The sequence below is a fragment of the Leptonychotes weddellii genome, chromosome 4 (genome assembly GCF_054177405.1).
Source record: "Leptonychotes weddellii isolate Sample4059 chromosome 4, ASM5417740v2, whole genome shotgun sequence".
Classification (NCBI taxonomy): Eukaryota; Metazoa; Chordata; class Mammalia; order Carnivora; family Phocidae; genus Leptonychotes; species Leptonychotes weddellii.
In genome coordinates this window covers 67015550-67041990 of record NC_138372.1, presented here as the reverse complement: position 1 = coordinate 67041990, position 26441 = coordinate 67015550, and the positions used below count along the sequence as shown (strand labels likewise).

Here is a 26441-nt window from a genome sequence, read left to right as displayed (position 1 = left end):
AGGCACTGCAGAAGTAGGATGGCATGAGCTGAGGGGAAGATGAACAGCATGAAGGAAGGAGAAATACAGGAACTCTGAGAGGAGGGAGTTTGGGGGCAGTGTGAACTGCACGGGTAAGAAACTTGGATGCCATGTCAGAAAGTGGGGCTGGAATAGGACTGACCACTGAGGGTTTGGATTGCCAGGCTGAGCAATTTGCAGTTTGCTCTCCACAATGGTGGCAAATTGAGGGGAAGAGAGGGTGACATGGAGGCAACTGGTCCCATGTGGGCTTCAGTAGACCAATGAGGAAGCTATGAAGACTTGGTCTCCAATGCTGCAGAATCAAAAACTCAAAACACGCTTTGCAAGAACCTAATCTCTCAGCCAATTTTAGTGAAACACAGACCATCCTGGATGCATGCGATGAGAGAATTAGATTGCAGGGGATCAGCCCTGGCATTCTGTTCATCTCCAGATCCTCAAGCATACCAGGCACTTGCTGTGTCCTCTGCCTGGGACTCACTTAACCCTGGGCATTCTCATGGCTTTCCCTTCCGTCATTAAGGTCCCGCTCAAATATCATCTTTACGGAGAGTGCTTTCCGAACTGCCATGTCAAAACAGCACCCCATCACTCTACCCCTTTGCCCTGCTTTATTTTTTCCTCAAAGCACTACTGACTACCTGACATCATATTATATGTCTATTTGTCTATGCCATTACTATCTCTATACTCCAATGTAGGGATTGTCAAAGTTTCTATAAAGTGTTAGATACTAAATATTTTAGAATTTTCAGGGCATACTGTCTCTGTAGCAACGATTCAATGCTGCCATTGTACCATGCAAGCAGTCATAAACAACTCATAAATAAATGAACATGGTTGTGTCCCAATAAATTTTAACTTCCAAAAATAGTCTATGGGCCAGATTTGCCCATGGGTCATAATTTGCCAATCCTTGCCTTACTAGAAAGTTCCAAGAAGTCAGCAACACTGCTTATCTGGCTTCCTCGTGGATTTCCAGAGCTTGGCACATAGAAGGCACTCAATAAGTATTTTTAAAGAATGCATGAATGAATGGAGTTCTATGGAAAACAGGATTGTAGGAATACTACACCCATGTGAATATATATATATTCCCTTTGTGATGGTTAATTTTAAATATCAACTTGGCTGAGCCATAGTGCCCAGAAATATAATCAACATTATTCTGGATGATTCTGTGAGAGTGTTTTGGGATGAAATTAACATTTAAATCAGTGGACTCTGAGGGAAGCAAATTGCCCTCCATAATGGAGCAGACCTTATTCAATCAGTTGAAGAACTGAAGAGAACAAAAGAATAACCTCTCTTGAGCAAGAAGGAATTCTGCCTGCAGATGGCCTTTAGACTTGAACTGCTGTATCAACTCTTCCCTGATCTCCAGCCTGATGGCCCATCCTGCAGATTTTGGACTTGCCAGCCTCCATAATCATGAACCATGCAAGCCACTTCCTTAAAATACACACACACACACACACACACACACTCATCCTATTGGTTCTGCTTCTCTGACTAATAAACACATAAATATACAGATTTACTCCATTGGCAAGGTAGGAAACCAGATGGTTCTGTAGAACTGGAAGACTTCAGCTGGTTGTGCTCAAATCATTGTCATATCAGAGCTTTCAGTGATGCCTTATGGTCTTCAGGGAAATGTTTCTCAACATGAAAGTAATTTCTGGGGTGCCTGGGTGGCTCAGTTGGTTAAGCGACTGCCTTCGGCTCAGGTCATGATCCTGGAGTCCCTGGATCGAGTCCCGCATCGGGCTCCCTGCTCGGCAGGGAGTCTGATTCTCCCTCTGACCCTCCCCCCTCTCATGTGCTCTCTCTCATTCTCTCTCTCAAATAAATAAATAAATAAATCTTTAAAAAAAAAAAAAGAAAGAAAGTAATTTCTGGACCTGGGTTCCACCTATCTCCACTTCTATGTCCAGTCAATTTGGATGTGCACCACACATGAGAGCCATACAACACTGTTCACTCCTCACTGCTCCCTGGAGGTCAAGCTCTCTCAAGTTTCTATACCTTGCATATGCCACACCCTCTGCCTGAAATGACATCCCACTGCCTTTTCACCTGGCTAATTCCTATCCACTCTTCCACAGGTCCCCTGGAAGCCTCCATAGGACAGGGCGAGGTGTTGATTTGCTTCTGTCCCCCTCCCTGGTGTGAGCTCCAACCTCCTCAAAGGCAGAGACTCCCTGCTCATCTCTCTACTCACCTCTTCCCACCACCAGTCTATACCTGACATGCAAGAAGGGCATTGATGGGCAAAGATCAATAAACAAACAAAATATTTTAAATAACTAAACCAAGCATAAGATGGTGTTGCTTACTTGTGATCCGTGAAAATACAGCTTAGTACCACCCAAGGAAGATGCAAAGCTAGATTCCATGGGTATTAAGTATCCGCCCTGGGGGGACCTCTGGCTGGACAGAACTCCTCATGGCTTAGAGAAAGATTGCTCAGAGTGAACACCAAGTGGGGGGGTGGGGTACAGAATACTGCACTCTCCTCTCAGCTCCATACCATCTTTCTTCCCGACTTCTCAAAACACTAATGAGGTGGGAGGTGGAGGGATTAAAAATAGCCACAGCCTGAGCAACCACTTTCAGCTCTCTCCCATGTCAAAAATGTTGAGCTCTAACTATGGGAGTAATTTGGGGGCCCACGTCTTTTCAAAAGACACTAACAGGAAAATGGGATTTGCTTTACAGCAATGAATAGACAACTTAGCTGAAACACATCTGATCCATGAAGGCGGGTTCACCTGGTTGACAGGAGCTCTCATTAACATGAGTGTCCTTAGAATATGGCTCCTAACTAGATTGAATTTAGTTCTATCAGTTTATAAGACTTCCTTGTTCCATCGCTGACCTGCTCTAGAACTTTTATGCTTCATGCTTTTATTTCTCAGTACCTCAGTTTCTGCATCTGTAAAACAGGGAGAATAATTCTTGCCACCTGCCACCCAGGAGGGTGATGCAAATAAACAAGGCAGCATCTGTAAAACACTTTGCATTTCCATTACTTCCTCTCTATGAATCTGAAGTAGGATTATTATTACTGAAAATGTCAGCTATCATCTGAAAGGCTTATTCAATCAAAAGGCTTTCTTGAGGAACATTTCATAAAGGAAAAGTGAAAGCATGCACATTCTCCTTGGAACTATCATAATTAGTCCCAGTAACAGTTGGGCCATTTTTTTTTCAGTTCATTTATAGTCAGATTCTACAAAATTGAAAACATCCAACATCTGGGCTGAAAAACTTGTACAAAGCCAGAAAGCCCCCCAAATGGGCATGTGTGGGCTTCGGCGACATAAGAGCCAGATGTACTTTTTGCCTCAACTACTCTTTTCAACCTTTAGGGAAAAAATTATAACTAAATTTTCACACTTACAAAACCCTTGGTTTTCTTCTCTATTTTTTTAAAGTATCTTCTCTGATTAGCCACGAATTTCAGACTCTCCCCAAATAATCAGAAATCTCTAGAAAAGAAATATTTTAATGAATGTATAAAAGCATTTGGGGATCCAGTTTTAACATGTAAACTTTTACAAGGACAAATAACAGTTAACATTTATTGTCCCTACATTATGGCCAGGCCCTGTTCTAAGCACTGAGCAAGCATTATCTCATTTAATCTTTGCATCCACTCCATGAAGTAGGTACTATCATCTTCCCAATTTCACAGATAAAAAGCCAAGGAACAGGTAGATTAAGTAACTTGCCCAAAGCACCATTAGTATAGAAAAAAGCAAAGTGTTTTAGTTACTTCCTGAGGTTTGAAAGAAAATTTTGCTTACTTCTACCTAAATACAGCAAGAATCTAAGACAACCTTTGATATAATAAATTTTCCCCAACCAGATTGATTAAACCAAACTCTATCCCTATAATACAGCTCCCAGAGATCAGATGGTTTGGGCTCTAAGAAACAATCCCAACTTGAGAATTTGCCTCTGTTTCTGCCATCTTCTTTGATATTCTAGGGGAAGAAAACACATAGACACACACACACACACACACAGTAACTTATTTCAGCTATTTGCTGAAGAAAAGCTGTCTTCAATTTCTGTTGTTTGCAGCATGCCACCCAACAGCATCTAGAAGCTTCCTCAGGGAAGCAGGGGAATTTGCTGGATTGCCAAACAGCCTTAGAAAATCTGCTGGGACATTCCATCCAAGAGCTTTGTGAACAAAGATAAAGAGAGCACATTAGCGTTGCCTTGTTTCATGAAAAAAAGGAACACACACAACAAAACTTGATTACAAAATCTCATTTTACAAACTCAAGGTAAGATGCACCTCCCTGGGGCAATGGCCCAGCACCCCCATAGGGTTCTTCCACCATGTGCTCTCTAAGTAAAGACCTGATTCGACTCCAAGGGTTGGGTTAGATAAAACCGGAAGGGTTTATGTGCACAGCATTTAACTTTAAACATTTCTTCATGGAAATTTACAATGCACATAATTTACATATTCAATACCAGTGACAATTTACTTCTCCCATCTGAACAGGGCTTTCAACTATGCCACTTGAACTAAATTAATAAACAGTAATTACAGAATGTTGTGTGAGCTAGCTGTTGATGTTGAGCAGATTCTAATCAACACCTTCTTTTAAGGGCCAATTAAAGCTGAATGTATGCAATATAAACATCTTCGAGTATTTAGACATGAACCGCAGAACAAGGTAAAAAAAAAAAAAATTAAAATCCAAACAATTAGACTAGGGATGAGCCAGTCAAACCTGGAGAGATGGACCCTTTTCAGCCGGTCTCCAAAGTCATGTTAATTTCTTCAAATGATGAGATTTTTGTGAAATGGGGAAGGGCTCCAAGGACTCGTTAGGCCAAACCCCATCCGTTTTGAGATTTCTTCAACATCTTGTATTATTTTCCATATGCTTTAAGTTTCATGGCATTTCTTTTTAAATTGCTTCAAACACTTTTTCTCCTTAATTCATGTGCATCTCAGCGAAAACTTAATCTCCATATTTCTGACTCATTTATGTATAAATCATCTATGTGCTATTTCGTATCTAAGAAACCTCTCCCAAGGTCCCTTCCTTGGCCATTCAGGAGCTACACAAAACAGAGTGTGCCCCAGGTCCCTCTATGGGGGGTTTTATCCCAAATAAATAGAATACATACAAATTACTGAGGAGAGGGATTAGGAGCTATGGGGAGGAGAAATCAGACAGCATTTCAATCAACAATTGTCCTCAGAACGAATTGCCTCTGCTTCCTAACATGGCAGCATCTAGGGCTGGCTTCATGGCTTTGGGAAAGAGAGTATAGGGGAGATATTCCACGAATGTAAAAAAAGTTCTGGATAATGTACAGAACTGCAATAGTGACCAATGTATGTGGTAGTGAATGGGTTTCTCCCATAGCTGGGATATCATGATAACCTCATTTCTTCCAAGCATCTCAGAAGGTTGGAATGGGAGCAAATTGCCTATAGATACCACTTCATATGGAACAGAAGATGGCATACCTATGAGAAGACTAGGATGAGCCCAGTCTGAGTAGATGCATGAGGATACACCTGCGCGCCTCATCACCTAGAACCCTGCCTTCCCTTTTGTAACTCAGACTCCAAAGCTATACCTCACCAGTACCCTGCTTCCCTCAGGCTAATCGACTCCTGCTTTTACAACACACCTGGGCTATCTGTCCTTCCTCTTTTCTACTCAGATCTCCCTTTTCTCTCCTGGACTTGCCTCATCCCTGACTGTCCAAACTACGCCCAATCTCAAGGCCAGCCTCAAGCCTCTTCTCTGACTGTGGTTAGTTACCCACTCCATTTACAGCTATGCTCATCTTCCCCTCTTAACTACATTACAAACAACTTGAGGATAGAGATTTTGTACTTAACCTGGCTTCACCATAGCACCTAGCACAGGACTATTTATTTGAGTAAGCGTTAAACGAATGTTTGTTAGATGAATATGAATGAAGCTTTCTTTAAAGTGAACAAAATGAAAGTCTCTTTTGGCTTCAAATATTTCCCAAGAAAATTTGGAAGTATAATGATAGACTCTGTACCAGAAATCAAAATTTCAAGGTAGTTCTTACTCACTAGTCACATATTAAAGTGGAGGATTATGGAGCCATGGGACTGGGAAGGACCACAGAAAATCATTTTATCCCATATTCCTGCCTCTTAAGAGGACTATACTAAATATACTCTTGAAAAATAGTTGCTGATTTTTACTACATGCAGAATCATAACCACAGTAATAATAATAGTGATCATTTATTGAGTGTTCACTACAGGAAGAAAAGGGCCCCTCACTGCTGCCACTCAAGCCTGTCTGAGGCCTGGGAGGAAAATTTCTGTGGGTACAACCCAGGTGTGTCCATGAACTGATGCCATCAGAGAAGATGCCCTAGACTCTCCCATCCCTCATCTTTGATCCATGTGAGCAGTTCATTTTTTGTCCTCCTTCTCTTCACACTCCATGTTTCCATAGACAATCTCAGCTGTTTCCCATGGCATCACCCAACATCTCAGCTCAGGAGTAGGAAAGAAGAGAGCTCTGGGGTGGTATGTTAGGCCCCGGTGCCTCTCCTGAGGTTTGATCCCATATTTCTAACCATGCGAAGGTCATCTTCATTGGTGTCATACAACTATCTCAAACATCATGTGCCCCCCAAATGAATCTCTGTACCCTTTTCCTGTTAAAACCAACTCTTTTTTCTCTTTCTTGTTTTCTTTTCTTGTAAATGGTATCAGTACTCATCCTCTCACCTGTACCCAAAATCTGAGCTTTATCTTTGACAGTATGGTATGGAGGAAAGAGTAGGGGCATTGGGGCCTAACAGGACTGAATTTGAAATCTGCTTTAACCATTGACTAACAGCTTTGTGACTTTGGATAAACTTGTCTGAATATATTTTCTCACCTGAAAATAGAAACATATTAACAAGGCTATCATGTATTAGACCTTAAAAAATGTTTATTTCCTTCACTTTCTTCCTTTTTCTCTTCTGTCCCACTCCATCTCCCTCTGTCTCTCTCTGCCTCTCCCTCCCTCATAACAAATCAATCATCAAACCCTATTGATTATGCATCCTGGGTAACTGCCCTCTTCTCTCCATCCCTATTCTCCTCAATATCTCACCTGCAACAGCTCCCAATCCACATCTTCTGCTGCTGTTTCCTTCTTCTCTAATCTATCCTGCTCTGTGCTATCAATTACATGAACACCTAACTCCTCTACATAAAATCCACATTTGTTCACAGTTACTTCCAGGAGAAAAACCAAACTCCTTGGCAGTACATTCGTGGCCCCTATATTCCCAACTTACTTTTCCAGTCTTTTCTCCAGCTAATTCCCAAAGTTCCCCCTAAGTTTTATCTGGGTTCTTGCCATTCCTTGACTATGCCATTTTCTTTAGTACCATTAGGTCTTCATGCATGCTATTCCCTCTAGTCTCTCTCCTAACCCATCCATCCAACACACACACAACCTGGTGAACTTATACAGACATTTCCTGACACTGATTAAATGTGAGTTTCTTGTGAAAACCATCCCTGAACCACATAGGCTAGTTAGGTTGCTCCCTCTGAGCTTTCAAAGGCCCTAATTAATTGTGATGTCTTGTCCTCTTTCCATTCCAACTGTCCCCTGGGTTTTGACTTTGCTTTATATAGTTTCACATCCCTACAGGTTGTATAAACCCTGAATTCAAATGTCTTGCATCCTGGCATTCCCTGCCTATATAAATCCATACCACAGCCATCCCTCCTGGGAGAGCAGAGTATTAACTTTCTAGCCTGGACTTTGGTATCAGAGGATCCAAGTTTCCAGTCTTAGCTTCACTGCATATTAATTGTATGATCTTCAGCAAAATGCCCAAAGTCCCTGAGCCTTAGTAATACCTTCCTCATGTAACTGTTATAAAGATTAAATAACTAGCATAAAAATGGACATATAGGTCAATGGAATTGAGAGTCTGGAAATAAACCCTTACATTTTTTGTAGTCAATTGATTTTCTACAAGGATGCCAAGACAATTCGACAGGAAAGAATAATCTTTCAACAAATGAGACTGAGACAACTGAACATCCACACGCAAAAAAATTAAGTTGAACCCCTACCTCACATCATATATAAAAATTAACTCAAAATCGATCCTAGACCTAAATATAAGAGCTAAACTATAAAACTCTTAGAAGAAAACATAGGAATAAGTCTTCATGAGCTTGGATTAGAAAATAGTTTTTTGATGTGACATCAAAAACACAAGAGATGAGCGGCACCTGGGCGGCTCAGTTGGTTAAGCAACTGCCTTCAGCTCAGGTCGTGATCCTGGAGTCCCAGGATCGAGTCCCACATCGGGCTCCCTTCTTAGCGGGGAGTCTGCTTCTCCCTCTGACCTCTCCCCTCTCATGCTCTCTCTCATTCTCTCTCTCTCTCAAATAAATAAATAAAATCTTTAAAAAAAAAAAACACAAGAGATGAAATAATAAATAAAGTGGACTTCATCAAAATTAAAGAATTAGAGGCTTCAAAGGACACTATCGAAGTGAAAATGCCACCCAGAATAGGAGAAAATATTTGTAATTCATAGATATGATAAGGAATTTATATCCAGAATATATAAAAAACTTAAAACTCAAAAATAAAAAGACCATAACAACCCAATTAAAAAATAGGCAAAAGATTTGAATAGACATTTCTCCAAAGAAAATATACAGATGGGCAACAACCACATGAAAAGATGCTCAATACCATTAGTTTTTAGGGAAATGTAAATCAAAACCACAATGAGATACCACTTTACACCCACTAGAGTGGCTAAAATAAAAATATGGACAATAAAAATTTGTCAGTTTCTCAAAAAGTTAAACAGAGAGTTGCCATATGACCCAGCAATTACATTCTTATGTACATACCTAGGAATATCAAAAATATATGTCCACATAAACTTGTATACCAATGTTCACCATACCGTTATTCATAACAGTCAAAAAATAGGAGTAACTCATATGTCTAGCAACTGATGAAGAGACAAAATATGACATTTCCATACAATGGAATTTTATTTGTGATAAGAAGAGATAGATGATACATGCTACAACATGGATGAGCCTTGAAAACTGTGCTAAATGAAATAAGCCAGACACAAAAGGTCATATATTGAATTATTCCAATTATATGAAAAGTTCCAAATAAGCAAATCCACAGAGACAGAAAGTAGATTAGTAATCACCAGGGGCTAGGGAGATGAGGGGAATAGAAAGTGCCTGCTGATGAGTAGGTATTTCTGTTTGGGGTGATCAAATGTTCTGGAATTAGATAGTGGTGGTGGTTTGCACTACTCTGTAAGTATACCAAAAACACTGCATTATATATTTTAAAGAGGTGGATTTTGTGATATGTGAAATATATCTTAATAAAACTATTATAAAAAATAATTTAAATTAAAATTTTTAAAGATTATATGAGATACTTGGCACATGGTAAATGTACAATAAATGCTAGTTACTATTATAATGTTCAACTCTGTTGCTGCATTGTTTTTATCCTGCTGTAATGTCCAGATTGATTTCTGGACACTAAAACATGAGCCCCTTGAAGATAGGGGCATGACTTGCTTAGAACCTATGCCTTTTTTATTTCTCTCTCCCCAGTCCCTGGAAAGATGTTTGGCATAGACAAAACTGTATATAATACCACATCACATCACATCACATAAGATAACTATAGATAAATTAAAATGAATGAGCAAGTGAAGTTTTCACAGACATGTTCAGCACCTCTATATTATACTGGGCTTGAGCTTAGACATTTTCAGGAAAATAGAGACCAACATGCAAGAATGCTAACAGTTCCAGGGACCCTTCACAGCTATTCACAACCCGGAGTGTGGAAGAAGAGAAGGGAGAAAACAAAGATGGCTGAAGCCTAGTGGTAATCCCTTAGGGTTTCACTTGGCCTGACCCAATCACTGAGTTACTGTCAGTTCTCCTGAGTTACAGTTCTTCAGAAACTGATAAATTCAAACTCAAAACACATAAAAACTCAGAGCTAATCAAAAGCCAAGGTTTTTAATTACTTTTAAGGCACAACTTTCTCACAAAAAGCTGCCAGTGGCTCTTTCTGAGGACTACCAAGATAGCGTAAGTCGTGATCTGGTAATTCCAGTCCCGCTTTACACAGGATTCCAGTCTCCCTTCCTGCCCCTATGAGAGACTGGCAATCAGTCACAATATATTTCCTACCAAGCCTGGATATAGCCTAAAAATCCTCTCAACATGGTACTCCAAGAAACCACTACCAACCTGTTTCACTTATTGCTGTAAAACAAATCACCCTAAAACTCATGGTTTAAAATAATAACCATTTTATTATCTCCCACAGTTTTGTGGGTTGTCTGGGCCTGCCTAGATGGTTCTTCTACCCTGTGTAATTATGCCTGGGCTGCTGTTATTGGAAAGGATAAAATGTCCAAATGGGCTTCTGCATAAGGCTGACAGTTGGTGCTTGCTTTCAGCTGGGAGCTGAGATGGGGCCATCAACTGAAGAAGCTCAGTTCTTCTCTACCTGACATCTCTGTATCATTTGGACTTATCAAAATATGGCAGATAGGCTCCACGAGTGGAAGCTGCCCATTCTAAAACATCACTTCCTTTGTGATGTGATGAGCACTGGGTGTTATACACAACTAATGAATCGCTGAATACTACATCAAAAACTAATGATGTACTATATGTTGGCTAACTGAACATAATAAAATAAACAATAAAACATCACTTCCACCACATTCTACCACATTCTACTGGTCAAAGTCAGTCACAATATCAGCCCACATTCAAGAGAATGAGAAGAAGTAATTTCCACCTCTTAATGTGATGAGCAGCTTGTACATACTGGCAGGGAGGAATTGTTGGGAGCCAAATTTTGAGAGCTACCATAGAAATATCATAGAAATTCATGTTCCCCTCATGTGCAGGATATATTCCCTCTCTCCTTAGATCTCCAAAAATCTCATCCTATCATGGCTACAGCATCAGCTTAAAGTCTGAAATTTCATTATCTAAATCAGGTACAGCTGCAGATGCATGGTCCCCTCTGCACAGATACTCAGGTATGGTTCCTTAAGTTCAAGTAAAGTAAAGTTTTCTACTCCCCACACACCCAGAACACAGCAGTGAGAAAGGGACAGGATAACCACAACAAACACTCCCATTCATAAATGGGGGAGGGATGTTGGAGGCACATGGAAGTCACTGGTCCATAGCAATTCTGAAATCCTCCAATGTTGCTGGCACAGGGCTCAGTTCTGCCCCCTAAAGTAGTTTTCCATGACTTAGTTCTGCCCGCTGAGTCATTCCTTCTTCGCTGTTGGAAATGCATTATGTTTGCTGCAGAATAGCTTTCTCAATCTGCTTCCTGACCATTAGAGGTTAGGGCCTTAGAGACTACTTTTGATTTTTAGGTATGTTTGTCCCTTTTAGTCCATGCTGATATAATTATTTTAAGTTTTTGTGTGCCTGCTATATTAAATTATAATTTAATCCATTAGAAACAAATCTCTCCAAAATAAGTTCCTCTCTGCCTTGGGCTGAGAGTCAAGGTACTATGGGAAAATGCCATGAAGACTCTTGCAAACTCTTTGTTAAGCTGAGACAGTATAGGAAATAGGGACTTACAATTCTTAAAGCCCTATTGTCCAGCTTAGAAGATCTACAAGACACAAACTTAAATCTTTCTGAGGTTTTCACAAAGGGTCTTACAACCACATCCTTGATCCAATTTTGACCTCAAAGGTCATGATTTACTGGCAGTGTCATGGAATTAATCTCTACTTCCAGCTTTTAATTTACTTTAAGAATTTTTTTATAGGCTGGAGACGTTGGGAATGAGAAACTGTTTTATTTTCCAGCTCAGCAGGTCCTGGGCTGGGAATGTTCCCTCGTGATTCTGCTGGAAAATGAAATGGTTCCTTCTCTAATTTATCTCTCTCCATCTGTACCTTATCAGGCACCATGAAAAGCAATTACTTCTTCTCAGGAAAGCCTTCTTCTCAGGAAATCTTCTCAGGAAAATCCACAAGTTCATTAGATATATATTTTCTATCTTCCATGTTATTATAGTGCCACTTACTGCCATTACATAGTTCAGGTCACCTTTTCTCTGGCCTCCAATAAAATTTTCTTATTGTTATTAGCATTGTGTTAACATTCCTCTCAAGATTCTTCTAGAGCTTACTCACTGCCCAATCCCAAAACCAATGCCACAGGTTTATGTTTTTATAATAACAATGCCCCACTTCTAGGTAAAAATGATTGATTTTGTAGTATATTAGTTGTTGAAAAAACAAAAACAAAAACCTTACTCCAAAACTTCGTAGCTTCAAACAACCATTGTTATTGTTTCTCAGAATTCTGTGGGTCAGGAACTTGGACAGGGCACAACAGAAATAGCTTATCTCTGCTTCTCATATCTCCTGCTGGGGCAAGAACATCCAAAGAGGCTTCTTCACATATGTGTCTGATGCTTCAGTTAGGATGGTTCAAAGGGCTGGGGGTAGCTGGAATGACTTTCCTGGGTTCATATGACTAGAGCCTCGGTTGCTGGCTGGGTTCCCTGGTTCTCCTTCATGGAGTCTCAGGGTCCCTCCTCTCTCTCCACATGGCCTCTCCACATGGTCTCTCTAGCAGGGCAAACAGACTTCTTACATGACAGCTTAGGGCTCCCAAGAGCAAAAAGCAGACACTGCCATATCTTCTTAAGGCTTCAGCCAAAACTGGTACAACCACACTTCTGCCACATTTTACTGGTTAAAGCAAGTCAGAGAAGTGGCCTCGATTTGAGGAAAGGTGGTTACACAATGATGAAAATACCAGGAGGAGCGATTTACTGGGGCGGGGCGGGGGGTGATATAACCCGCTACCACACAATCTACTGGAACTGCCAAGGAAGATGAATTCTGTTTGCCATTCCTGACCTTTTTCTAGATCTATTTGTTCTAGTCTAAAGCTTATCACAGCTTGAAAACAGATGTGTGACATCACATAGTAACATTGCCACATGCTGGCTCTGAGGCATCTCACACTGATGCATGGCCTCTTCTTCCCCTTCCTTTACTACTAATCCCCACATATCCCTTGACAGACTCATGTAAACCATTAGTGTTCAGTTTGTCTCCTTCACTCATGTCACCCATAGAGCATTTTGGAGGAAACTGTTTCAAATTGCCTCAGCCAAACATTAGTTATTAATAGTGGATCCCATTTCGGGAAGGCCAACTGTTTGCACCAAAAATACAGAGGAGATACCAGATAACCCCTACCCACAGATGGAGAGCCCTTGTGTCTGATCTGCTCTGGGGTTAAATGGCAACTGAAAGCTTAAATCTGGGGTAAGAGGTAACAAACACTGAGAATTTATCAGAAGGTGTCCTGCCACAGACTCCATAGATGGGCTGCAGGAGTCTATGTACTCTCAAAATCACATGCAAAATTTTGGATGGTTTTGTGTGTTTTTCTGGGGAAAAGACCCATTAGCTTTCATCAGATTACTAAAAGGGACTCTCTGACCCAGAAAAGGCTGAGAACCTGATCTCACGTAGAAATATATGACACACTTTTTCCATCACTCAAGGGCCAACTTGCAACTCCTCTTAAACCACAACTTCCCATCTCAGTATGCAGAAATATAGGCTTGATCAATTATACATATCAAAGATAAGAACAATGCAGCTTTATTATTCTCCACTGCATGATCATTATGCTCCTTCTTTCTGTCTTCCTCTTGTCCTTACTTTCTTTCCCCCTCTATATCCTTCCATTTCAGTTCATCTCCTGAATACTTTAAACATATTCCAGCCAAGCGAGTTTCTGCCTTCTTCCGGTTCTGGCCTGCTGAGAGCACATGTTGTGGCAACAGGAAGCTGCTCATCCACAACCTGCTGAGCTCACATGTGCAGGGGGGTGAGTCCCCGTGGCTTCCCTCTGCATCTCCAGGCCACAGAGGTCAACCCGGTGGAGTTCAACCCCAACTTCGTAGTGCATACCATACCCAAGATGGAGTGCGTGGCGCTTCTGGAGACCGCAGGTATATCTGGTCAAGGTGCCCAAAGGGCCAATTGAAGGGTATGAGCATGGTGAGAAATTCCTGAGGCAGATGCCCCACGTGCTGCTGGAGGTGGATGTGTTGGAGGGCACCTCGTAGTGCCCAGAGTCTGGACGTCTGTTCCCCATCAGTCGCGGGATGCCCAACATGCTGTTGAGTGATGAGAAAACCGAAACTGAATCGTGGCAGGCACTAGTTTTTCAGTCTGTAACCATGAATGTTTTTGTTTATGTATATCCTGTTCCTAGGTCTGTCGTGTATCCCCACCCTTGACCCAGTGACACACGAAACACAGTGTTCTTGAGCTCGATATATTTCTTTTTCTCATTAGAGGTTCAGAGCCAAAAAATAAATAAATATTTATTATATTCATAATAAATATATAATTATTATATTATATATTATATAATAAACACATAATCATTATATATATATATATATATATATATATTCAAGCCATATCCCTGGTCATGACTTTACCTATTTCTGACACTGAATGGCCTGTAATAGACAGGACCTTATAGCGGGAAGAAATTGTGTTACCTTATACCCATGGAATAAGTTAAATTGAGATGAGAACTAGTAGATTATAAGGAAACACTGATGCACGCTTCTGAGTGCTTTTTGTCTCAGTTGGAGATAGGCTTTCCTTTTAACAATCCCCAAGAATAGAGTTGACTTATGTTGTATACTATTCTGATTAAATTATTCTAGTGATTTTCAATAACATCATGTGTGGAAGTGCACAAATTTTCCCTTTTTATTTACAGTTTCCTGTTCCAAATGGGACAGAGGGCAGAGGATGAATTGGTTGCCCCATTACAGTGAAGAAGTGCAGTTTCTGTGTATGAATACATCTGCTCACAGATAACCATCAACTATTCTTGCCAATTCAATTCATTAAATATCAAATGAACCAGGTGCCCAGCTAGGTCCAGTGGTGAACACAAAGAGGAATAAAACATTGTCTGCCCTCAAGCCGCTTACGGTCTAGTGGGAGAGACAAATAGGAAGAGGCAGTGGAGAATCAGACTAGAGGCCTAACATTATCAGAGTGAAAACAGGAACAAGGAATTTAGTCTTACCTCCCACCTCTGCCTTCAATTCCTTCTAGAACTCTCTGCTCTTCATATTTCTCCCTTGTTGCTTTTCTTAAGTAAAGAAATCAAAAGAGTACAAGTGAAAGTAGAAGAGCCTCTCACTCCAGCTTCTTGTCTTTCCCCCTTTATCCTTCCAAGTGCTTGTCTTCCTCTTTCTGTTCTGTTTTGGTGCCCCCTGCTCTAACTTTTTGCGCTCCAACCCTATCCCCTCCACCACCATCTCACCCTATAGGTTCCCTTTCCCCCAAGAATGTGTGCTGATCAGCAAACATGCCCATGCTCTGCACTAGGCTCTAGAGACATAAAAATGAATCCAATCACTGTCTAGAGAGAGCTTGTTTACAAAACTCTCCATCTCCTAGGGATCTCTCTCACTTCCATATTATGTTCCTTTTTTATTTCTCCCACTCTCTCTCCTCAGACTATTTTTATTTCCATCTCAACTGCTGTTAGAGGCCTCCTATGAGAAGGAAATTATCTATAATGGAACAGGAACATTAAAAGCCTCAGTTTCCTTAGAAATTATTGAACTCATGAGGGGTTCACATTGGGTTGTGAATTCTGAGAATTCTGAGAACTAAGTTATAAGAAACTTTGCTTTTCTAACCAGATTATTTTAACACTTGCCCTTTCTAGCTCTTTAGATACTGTTTTTTAAACGCCTAACTGCTAGGATTTTCTATAGGCTTCCATCAATGCCAGATTATGAAGGATAATATCCAAATTGCTAAACTTGAATTAAATATATCCAAGGTAGGAGGCCTAGAAGGAGTTGATACCCACATCTCTGCATGGGGAAGCTTGGATGTGTATATGGGACAAGATGTTGCAGAGATGACTCAGCTGGCCTGTGTGATGTGCTGGTGTGCAGCCCAAGTCCAAGGTAATAATAATTACCAGTTTTTGACCATCATTTATCTATTTATTTATTCACATAAATATATTCTGAACACCTACTATGTAGTAGGCACTAAGCTGGATGTTGGGATTTTAACAGCGAACAAGACAGACATTAGTGCCTGCTTCAATGGAATTTTCAGTCCAGCTAGGAATATTGATAATCCAATATGCTCAGTAGTTCTTTTTTTTTCTTAAGATGTATTTATTTATTTATTTATTTATTTATTTATTTATTTATTTATCAGAGCGAAAGAGCACAAGCAGGGGGAGCTGTAAGCAGAGCAGGCAGAGGGAGAGGGAGAAGCAGGCTCCCTGCTGAGCAAGGAGCCCGATGTAGGACTTGATCCCAGGAGCCTGGGATCATGACCTGAGCCGAAGGCAGGTACTTAACCAACTGAGCCATCCAGGTGTCCCAGGCACAGTAATTCTAATGAGTGTCTTGTGTGTTGTCATAGCACTCTCTATGCACCAAGCACTGGGCTAGGCGTTCATAACACCCTATGAGCTCAGCACTATTACTCTCCCCAGTTTACATATAAGGAAACTAAGACAAACTCACCGAAAATCACAGAGCTCTGAACTCAGGGCTGTCTGACTCCATAACCAGAGTTCTAATCCACCACACTACACTGTCTCACACAAATTGGAAAGACGGCACCATGCTTGACATCATAAACTGGCTGTTGTCAGGATTGGGAAAGAATAAAATGAAGCAATGTTAACAGTGTCTCGAGCTACTCATCTGCAGGGAGCTCTCTTATGAGAATTAGGAATAAGATAACAACATGCTTTAAAAAGGTCATTCTCTGTGACCTAGACTATTTTCTAATTCTAAGAGTGAAAAGAATCTCTGCAAAATGAATAAAAGTGATAGAAGAATTGTTTTTTAAAAAAGATTCTCACTCATTTTCACAAAGGCTGTATTCATATTTCCATGGCTTTGTCAGAAACTCAAGACTAAAAAGAAAAAAATGATATAAAGACTAGTTCCCCTTCTTAAGAGGAAAAAAAGAGAGATAGAGACAGAGGAAACTATACATAAAAGCACAGTTAAAAAAATTCTGTCTCCGGCCAAGGGTCAGCAGACTGTCCAGATCCAGACAACCCCAACTGGAACCCAAAGTTTGTAAATGCCCCATATCTCATTCCCTGGGATGTGATGGGACATATTTCTACAGCTGTTATTACCATTTGGTGGGTCAGAGAAAAGCAGATATTCTTTGACTTTTCCTGGGAACATTTTCTTTTACCAGCAGAAAAGGATAAAACTTAATTCTTGCAAAAAGAAGAGGTCTCAAGAAGGTGGATTTAAAAAATAATCCACTCTGGCAAAACTTGCTTCATAAAGAATTTTCTGCTACACACTTATTTGCCGTATGTACATGATATCTTAAGAAAGCTAGTGTATGGACTCCTTGTTGGAATGTTCAGATTCTGGTTCCAACTTTAGAATAAATAAGAGGGTCAATTTTTACAAGTCATTTTACTTCCCTGGGCCTCAGTTCCCTTTTCAATAAAATGAGAGTATTTGGACTTTATACTTCTCCTCCCAGGTCCAGTAATCTGTGATTATATTCCATGAACCCTTTCCTTAGTTACTTATCCTGATCATCTTTCCAACAGAAGCATTCCCACGGGAAACCAGACTCTCTGAGCATTTGTAGTAAGTCATATTTACATCCAAGTATGCAGGCCACCTGGCTTTGATGGCCTTCCTCATGCCAGGTGAAGTTTAAGATAGGGCAAATCTCAAGAGAAAATTAGTATGACTTCTGACCTGGGAAAACAATGACGCTCATACCAACTAAAGGGAAGGAAACTATGTATTATTATCTATGTCATGAGGATACTATTTTTAATATAATATGCTCTTTATACCTTTTACCTCTTCTTCTAACTTATGTTTCCTAGCAGCCACTCTACACCTAGAGAGAGTGAACTTCAGGCAAGAGGAAGTAATGATGTGTGTGTAGGTGGGTACAGAGGGAGGAGTCCTCCCACTTGACTAAAGAGGGTTAAAATCTGTCCTTCTAGCCCCCAGTGGACTGTGTGAAGCATAAGGGAACAGAGGTAGGAGAGAAATTATGGGACATGAATGCTGTGAACAATTCTTCTCAGCCAGTTCTTGAGAGTTAATAATTGGTGCAAAATGAGTTTCCATAAACTTAGTAGCTTAGAATAACATGCATGTATTATCTCACAGGTACTCTGCTTAGCGCCTTGCAAGGCAGCAATCAAGATGTCAACCAGCCTGAGTTCTCATGTGCAGGCTTGGCGGGAAAGAACACACTTCCAAACTCAGATTGTTGGCAGTTTTTATTGTCTCGTGGCCCTTGCTTCTTATAGGCTGATATTTGCTGGCCCCACAGACCCTAGAGGTCACCCACAGTTCCTAGAGTACATCAACAGTTCTTGCCATATGAGCTTTACCAACGTGGCGACTTCATCAAGTCAGCAAGGAAGTCCATAGAGTGAGTCTACTAGCAAGATGGAGTCTTCTATAATATAATGTAATCACAGGACTGATACTGCATGCCTTTGCCATATTCTGTTTGGTAGAAGCAATCACAGGTCCCACCCAAACTCAAGGGGAGGAGGGAGTGGGGAACACAAGGGGTCACCCTTGAGTCTGTCAGTCCCAAATACCAAAGGCAAACCTCTGTCCTTGTCTGAGTCTCTGAGGAAAGACTGTCTGGCAGAGTACTGCCCCTACCCCATGCTGAGCACACAGCAGCCGTATCATAGCAAAATCATGGTTAGGCTGAAAGAAGGCCTGAGCTGGTCTCCTGAAATCTCCTTCCTATATGGAAAGTATTCAGAAGTTCCTGGATGCACTCACTAGAGAAGGAACTGGAAAGTAACTGACTTGCTGGATAGTCAGCTTGCCAGAGGGGTCATCAGGGTGGAGCAAAATGACCCTGCAGCCAAGGGCAGTCCAGGCCAGTAAGCACGTGGGGGTCACAGCCAGATCTCAGAAGGCTACACAGCACCAGCTGGGTCAAAAGAGAGGCCCACCAGGCCATCACCAAACTGAGAGAAAAGAGGTCTCAAGTTTCCAGCAGCAGATTCCAGCTGGGCAAGCACTGACAATATAGGGAAGGGACGAGATCCAGCAGGGCCAGTGTGGACTCAGAGAGTCCCCAAGAGCCTGCATGAAGATGTCTGGGACCACTCCTCTTTGCCATGGCGACAGAATAAACTCCCCCATCTACCACCTTGAGGGGAAGGATTCCAAAAGCCTAAGCATTTACCTGAAAGAGGTGGTTTTAAACCAAAAGGAGACTGACATATTGTTAATTGGGTCATTTAAAGTTCACATTTGTTTTCCTGCTACCTCAGGGCTGAAGGATCTTGAAGAAAATTCAGTCAGTTATGGAGAAATAAAGAAATTACATTTTCTTTGCACAACTGGATTTTGTGAGTAAATCTGTAATCTTGCTACACCTGCTATGTAACAGACACTATACACATATGTTTTCATAGAGTTTTCCCACAATCCTATAAGGTAAGTGTTATTATATTCCCGTTTCACAAATGAAGTTGAAACTCTGAGAGGTTAAGTAATTGGTGCAAGGCCACACAGCTGGTAAGTGGAAAAGTTTGTGTAGAACCCGGAATTGTCTGATTCTAATTCTTATGCTCTATTCACTGTACCTCTGTATTAGTCAGAGTAGGCTAACTCCTGTAACAAGCATTACCCAAATCTCAGTGGCTTTGCACAATGAAATTTTGATTCTCACTGTTACAGTCCAGTGCAGGTTGATGGAGTGGGGGTTGCTTTACATAGTCATTGAGAAACCTGTACTCTTTCCACCCTCTGATTCCACTCTCCTCTAAATCCTCAGAGTCCTCTCCACTCAGCCAGAAAATACAGGAGAAGAGAGCATGGAGAGTTGTGTAGGGTAATTTTATGGGCCAGCCTAGAAATGGTACACACCACTTCTGCCAAAATCTATAGGCCAGAACTCAGTGACATGATGTCACCTAATTGCAAAGATGGCTTGGAAATGTAGTCTAGGTGTGTGCCTAAAAGACAAAGGAGTGATATTTGGTGGACACATACTATTCTTTGCCACACCCCATATACCCATAACCTGAAAGATGAATGTGGCATCTTTCCCACTTCCCTCACTCCAGAAGAGTCAGATTTACCTATCATTATATCTGTCAAAATTCAGATTAATCTGATAATAAAATGGTAAAGATAATAGACGCAGCCAAAAAACTTAAATTTGGCTTCATGATACATTTCATCATGAGTTATCTATGATCGATTTTGGTTTCATATAAAGGAAACCAGCGGCTGAGGTCCATGTTCTCTGGGTTGTCTGTAGGAAGAAAATGAGCTATGGTTGATTCCAGTTGCTTAGTGAAATCATAGAGTGACCAAAGTCTGTGATGTATCCATAGCTTGGATGTTGATGTCCCTATGGGAGGAAAAATCCAAGACAGCTAATTTTTTTTTTTTTTACTATAGTCCTAGAGTGGCCCTAACTGGGGTTAAATCAGTCTGAGAAAATAATAATTATATGATAACTTAGAGTAGAAGCTACCAGGTCATTACTGAATGTTGTATTCCCAAGACTAGTAGGCACTAGAGGAGTGCTTATTGATTTGATCTCACCAATAAATTTCTTTTAATGGTCACCATATGAACACAGGCTATAATATGTACCTTTGACTGAGATTAGGACACTTTTCTTTTTGAAACCATTGATGCCTTGAAATAACATTATGCTTGATAAATACAGAAATGGGATAAATAACTTTCCACTTAGGGATGATTGCCATGTGTCCTTGACTTAGGCTGAAATCAGTGATATTCCAGCTGTGCTTTCTGGTGTCCTTCAAAATTTGATGGAGTTGCTGAAGAAACCATGACTTATAGGAGGTAGGCACAAGAAGGGCACAGATCCCCTACTCCTAACTCAAGCCCAGGAGCTTTGTCTTGATCTCTTGAACATAATGGTTTACCATATAAAATCTGAAGAAAGGATACTGAGGTTAAAGTCATTGGTAAACCAATGGACTAAACCACTAGATTTGCTTAGGCATCATGTGTGGGATAAATAATTCTGCCTATCTCTCTGTGCCTGAGAAAGGAATAATTGAGCAGGTGATGGTGGGCAATTCAGAGTCTATCTTTCTCAAAGGCAATTTGAAGAATGGAAAGGGCATGGGCTCAGGAAGTAGACAACTGTGAGATCAAAATATGGATCTTACTAGTTATGTACAGTAATAACATGACTTTGCAATATGGTTATGAAGAATATGCAAGACTGCAGATTTAAAGGGGAGACTATATATTGTAGTGGTTACGAGTATAAGGCAGGGAGTTGGACTGCCTGATTCTAGGTTCTGCCTCTTACTAGCTGGGTAGCCACAGGAGAGTTAATTAACTTCACTGATCCTCAGTCTCCTCAACTGTGAAATGGATTTAATAATAATACTCACCTCATAAGCTTGTGATAAGGACTAAGTGAACCAATGTCTGTAAAGCACTTAGCACAGTGCCTGGCACATAGTAAGTGTACAGTGATGACAATTACTACAAATTAGTAATGAAGTTCCAAGCATAGATCCAGATACACAGTGGCATTCAAAAAACCATAGCTATGACAATTTTAAGACTAGATCTCTCCTTAGAAAACATAAAACTAAAGTGAAGGAAAAGGAAGGGGACATGGATTGTGAGTGGAAGAGTAATCCTTTTTTAAAGAGTTGAAAATGAGTAGAAAAATTAAACAAGTAGATAAGCAAAAGAGTGGCAGTCATTCATGGGTTTAGGGACCATGGATAGACACACTTGGGGCTAGTTTCATGCTCAGATACAGATATTACCATTATCATGTAATACCATACAGATATTACCATATATTATCATGTAAGAGTTAAAGCTAAGAAGACTGGCATGATTCAGTGGGCCTTATTCCGAAAAAGGAACAGGCTCAATAAAATGCACACTTTATCAGCTTTATTAACCCATATCTTGTGTCTTACGGGGATGACCATCCAGCTCAGAGCCAGATGCAGGCAGGCAGCTGAGACGAAGAAGGCCAAATAAGGAGAGATAGTTAGCCCAGCAAGGGGTCAACTCTGTAGTTGGGACCTTCACTTTTCAAATCAGCTCCTATCTATCATTTAACAAGCAAGTGTATGGTATCCAGTTATGCAAGGTTCTGCATTAAATAATAGACAAAGAGAATAGCATATATGTAGCTCCCGCCCTCAGGCACCTCAGGATATAAGACTCATCAGAGAATCCTTTTCCTAGGCATCCCACCAGGCAATAAGATCAGATGTTAACTTTGCAAGCTCATGTTTTATCTTCTTAATATAAAAGCCAAGTCCCTCAAATTATCCATTAGAGGCAAAAAAAGAAAAAGAAAAAGAAAAAACCCACCCTACAGTAACTTCTAAAATCCAAACTGATTAATTTCTCAAGTGAATAATTTAAATCTTAGACATGAAATCATTTGGAAAAGATCTTCTACTTTGAGTAATTTCATTCTGTACTTTTCAACCTATGCATGCCACAATTTCACAAAACCTAACGTTTGTCCCATCTGCAACACTACTTCAATACCACCAATCAAAGGGGGCAAAGCTGAGATGAAAGGTGGGCAGGTTTCCCAGTTCTGAAGAAGAAAGGGCAGAAGAAGGGTGAGCTGCAGCCAGGTCAGTCCCTTTGCCCTAAGCAAATAGATCCTTATGGATGAATGGTCAGGAATTGAGATATTAATCTAGAAGTGTTATCTGGAGACTAGAAGGACTGCTCACCTTCAACATACTTGAGAACAATAAGATGCATCTTAGTTATTACATTTTAATCTGTAATTAATGATCAAAGCCATCATAAATAAATAAATGTAAATTGTCATTATATGGCAGTTGTGTGGAAACATATTAAGTAACAGTCATGCCAGATGTATGTACAGCAGAAAGGTTAGGACCATGGGTTCATATCTTGACTCAACCATTTATTACCTGTGTGACCTTGACTCATCTCTGCACCTCAGGTTACTAATCTATAAAATGGGAATAGTAAGATCACTTCTCTCATAGTGTTGAAGTGAGGATTAAATGGTTGATGTAATCCAGGCATGTAAATTAAAGATTTTTATTATTTATTTATTTATTTATTTGAGAGAGATCATGAGCAGGGGGGAGGGATAGAGGGAGAAGCAGACTCCCCGCTGAGCAGGGAGCCCACGCGGGACTCGATCCCAGGACCCTGGGATCATGACCCGAGCCGAAGGCAGATGCTTAACTGACTAAGCCACCCAGGCGCCCCTAGGCATGTAAATTAATACAGTATCTAACACATAGCACTCTTTCTCATTATTATCATTGTCAATATTATTGTCAGACGATGCAGCATGGGGTTGTTTTATAATGCACCCTTTTCTTCCTTACATCTCACCTTTATGGTTCTTGAGATATGAAAAAGAAAAACTTTCTGCATGTGCTGCTGTGACCTATTTCTCTAAGATCTTGGAATCCACAATGCACTAGACTTGATCTCAAGTCCCAGTTGTGCCCATTCCTTGCTGTATGACCTTAGGCAAGATGCTCGACCTTCTTAAGTCTCAGTTTACTCATCTGTGAAGTAGGGATAATAGAAAGAATTTTTGAGGATTAAATAATTTCTATACTTAGGTCATTCAGCACAACACGAATTCTATTAATGGTAATATTATTAGAGTAACAAGCTTCATGTGTCTGGCTTTAGAATCTTTTTCTCTAAAATAAAGGAATTAGACTAGATTAATTCTAAGATCCTTGCCAGCATTAACATTTTTTAATTTTCTGAATCTATTGCCACTTTACAGATGCAAAAACTGAGTCACAATTCACAGATAACAAATGCAATGGTTTCCTAGACCATTAGCCTCATAACTAGACTAAATAGTTTATCCTGCTTTAATTTACAGGCCTACCAAAAGCCTAGGCCTTTTGAATGTTCAGCTGGAATGCTAATTATGGGAAATTCCAGAATCCGTGGCCTAGAGACAAATTCTCATTTACCAGAGTAACAGATCCCTGGCACTGGGAACCTTCTTGCCTTGCCTTCAGAACACCGACTTACTTTCCAAAGCCCACGAAACTGGAGCCAGATGGCAGTGTCACCTGGTCCAGGCTGCCTGGGGCCCTCCCAGCCTTGCCAGTCCTCAGAGCTCCCTCCCTAGGTCTTCACTTCCTCATCCACCTCACCCCAACCCCAGGTCTCAAAGGTGGCTCTAAAGAAAGTCTTGTTTTATACAACTTCCAGAAACACATTCTAAACTTTTTTCTGGGCCTGAGCCACTATTAAGCAGGAAGGACTACAGGTTCCCTTGTTCCTTATCAGATGTAACCACCCTCCATTTTGTTCGCTGCTATTTTACTTTGGTTTCACTTGTTTTCATGGTGGTGGCCTTTCATCCACGGTAATGGAACGTTTTACCAGCTGACTCCCCTGTTAGCTCCCTCTCCGTAACGGGGGAGCACAGAGTTTCCAGAGATTGGATCACAAAGCCCAGGGCTCCTGGAATCACTGGCTGAGCTGTTTTGCCTGCTCTGCCACCTAGTGATTGGGATGCAGAGAAAGACCATGCTGCTCCGAGATGGAAGCTCTAAACATGTGCTCAATGCTGGAGGTTTGGGAAGATGGAGTTGTTGGGTCTTCAGAGAAGGGGGATGGTGTAGGTGCAAAGGATCTTAAAAATCCTCAGAGCAGTCAGAATTTAGAAAAACAAATCAAAACAACTGCAGTATTTCAACTCCTTGACTCCCCCATATTCTTGTAGGCAATGATCTTCATGCTCCAAGGATAATCCTGAGGGGCAGAATCACTTTCAAGGGCAGAGGCATTAATTAATTCTTGTGGGTGGACCACTGGGGAGACCAACATCAGTCAGATTCTAAATGAAGAGAGGATGAGGAGGCAGATGAGTGCATGGTCCTTGCCCCTGAATAGTGCATGACTTGTTATGAACAGTGAATGACTTTCACAAATGCTTTCAGTTTATCTTCATTTTACAGGAAAAAAAAAAAACAGTGGAGGCACTCGGGGATCAAAGGATTTTCTTTAGGTTATGTGGCCAGTTCAGCACAAGGAAGAATAAGATGGCTGGCTCCTGACCCCCATCCAGGTTCTCTCCACAGGAGGTCACTGTGCTTGCTTTGTGCAGAATAAGAATCATCAGAGTTTAAGGCATTGGCCTGATATGCTCAGGTGGGCCTGCCTTCCCTTCCTTCCTGCAGGGAACCAGTCACCTTGACAAGGGAAAATGAATTTTGCTAGGACACCAGCCAGAGTCTTGGAAGCCTTCATTTTTCTCCTCCAAGTACTCAACTCCCAGAGAGCCAAGCAATCTGCCTAGTGTAGCAGAAAGCCATGTCCATTTTTATTTGGAGCTATTTAATACATATTAGCAACATGCCAAGCACTGTTCCATAATCCCCAAGAGCTTTCCTCCCCACTTTGGACTGATTTATGCTAAAACAATTACACACCCTGGAGCTTCACTCAAATGCTTGCTGTGAAGGCCACCTCATGGGACCCTGTGATAAGTAGAAGTGTTAGAGCAGTATCTCCTTGGCATTTCTAAGGTCAGGCACCTCAGCTGCATTCTAAGGCAGATCAGCTTTACGTCGAGTGTGCAGGACACACGTGGGGTTTGCCTGAGGTTTCAGTGCACTGTGGGAAGAGGTGCTAGTGGAACGCTAGAAGCTCTCTCACTCGAGACTAGCCAGCTGCTCAGGTCACAGGTGTCTCACGTCCCCCTGGAGGACACGCTGACTGATGCCCTCAGCATGTGGACACCCAATGGCACGGGACATTCTAGGAACCCACAGGCTTCTATTCCTACAATCTCAAGTGTGTGCTTATCAAGAATCGGTTGTGTGTTGCTTAGACTCTTTCTTCCAAATTTCCTTGTTATTACAATTACATAATTTTGGTCAATATTATGTAACCTGATGAAATATGAGTTCTGGGGACAAAAAAGGGTGTTTCCGTGAAAACTAAACTAGAATAATCTGGAAACAATTGGTAAAGGCAGTTGCTTAAAAAAAAAAAAATGCTGTCTAATGAGATGTGGGCAAAACAACTGTAAGTAATTGGGCAAAATAGTAAAAATTCAAAACGGCCTTGAATTCAGATTGCTTCACAGGTGTCTTTCAGTTTGCTTCCTACATTAAAAGAAAGAAAGCTGGAAATCATAGGTATTGAGTTATGGGTGTGGCTTATGCAAAACTACTGGGGGGAGATCCAATCAGTGGACCCTTTACTCAAAGAAAAAGCCTTGGCTCTATTTTAGAAGGAAGGAAGGAA

At 41.0% G+C, this 26441-nt stretch overlaps 1 long non-coding RNA gene and 1 pseudogene across 1 annotated transcript in view; one reads left to right on the top strand and one right to left on the bottom strand.

Annotated features, from left to right (window-relative positions):
- Positions 1 to 26441, bottom strand: part of LOC145721114 (uncharacterized) — a 117381-nt gene that overhangs the window by 26632 nt on the left and 64308 nt on the right. The gene's annotated exons all lie outside the window — the stretch shown is intronic.
- Positions 13385 to 14396, top strand: LOC102728025 (multifunctional methyltransferase subunit TRM112-like protein pseudogene; annotated as a pseudogene).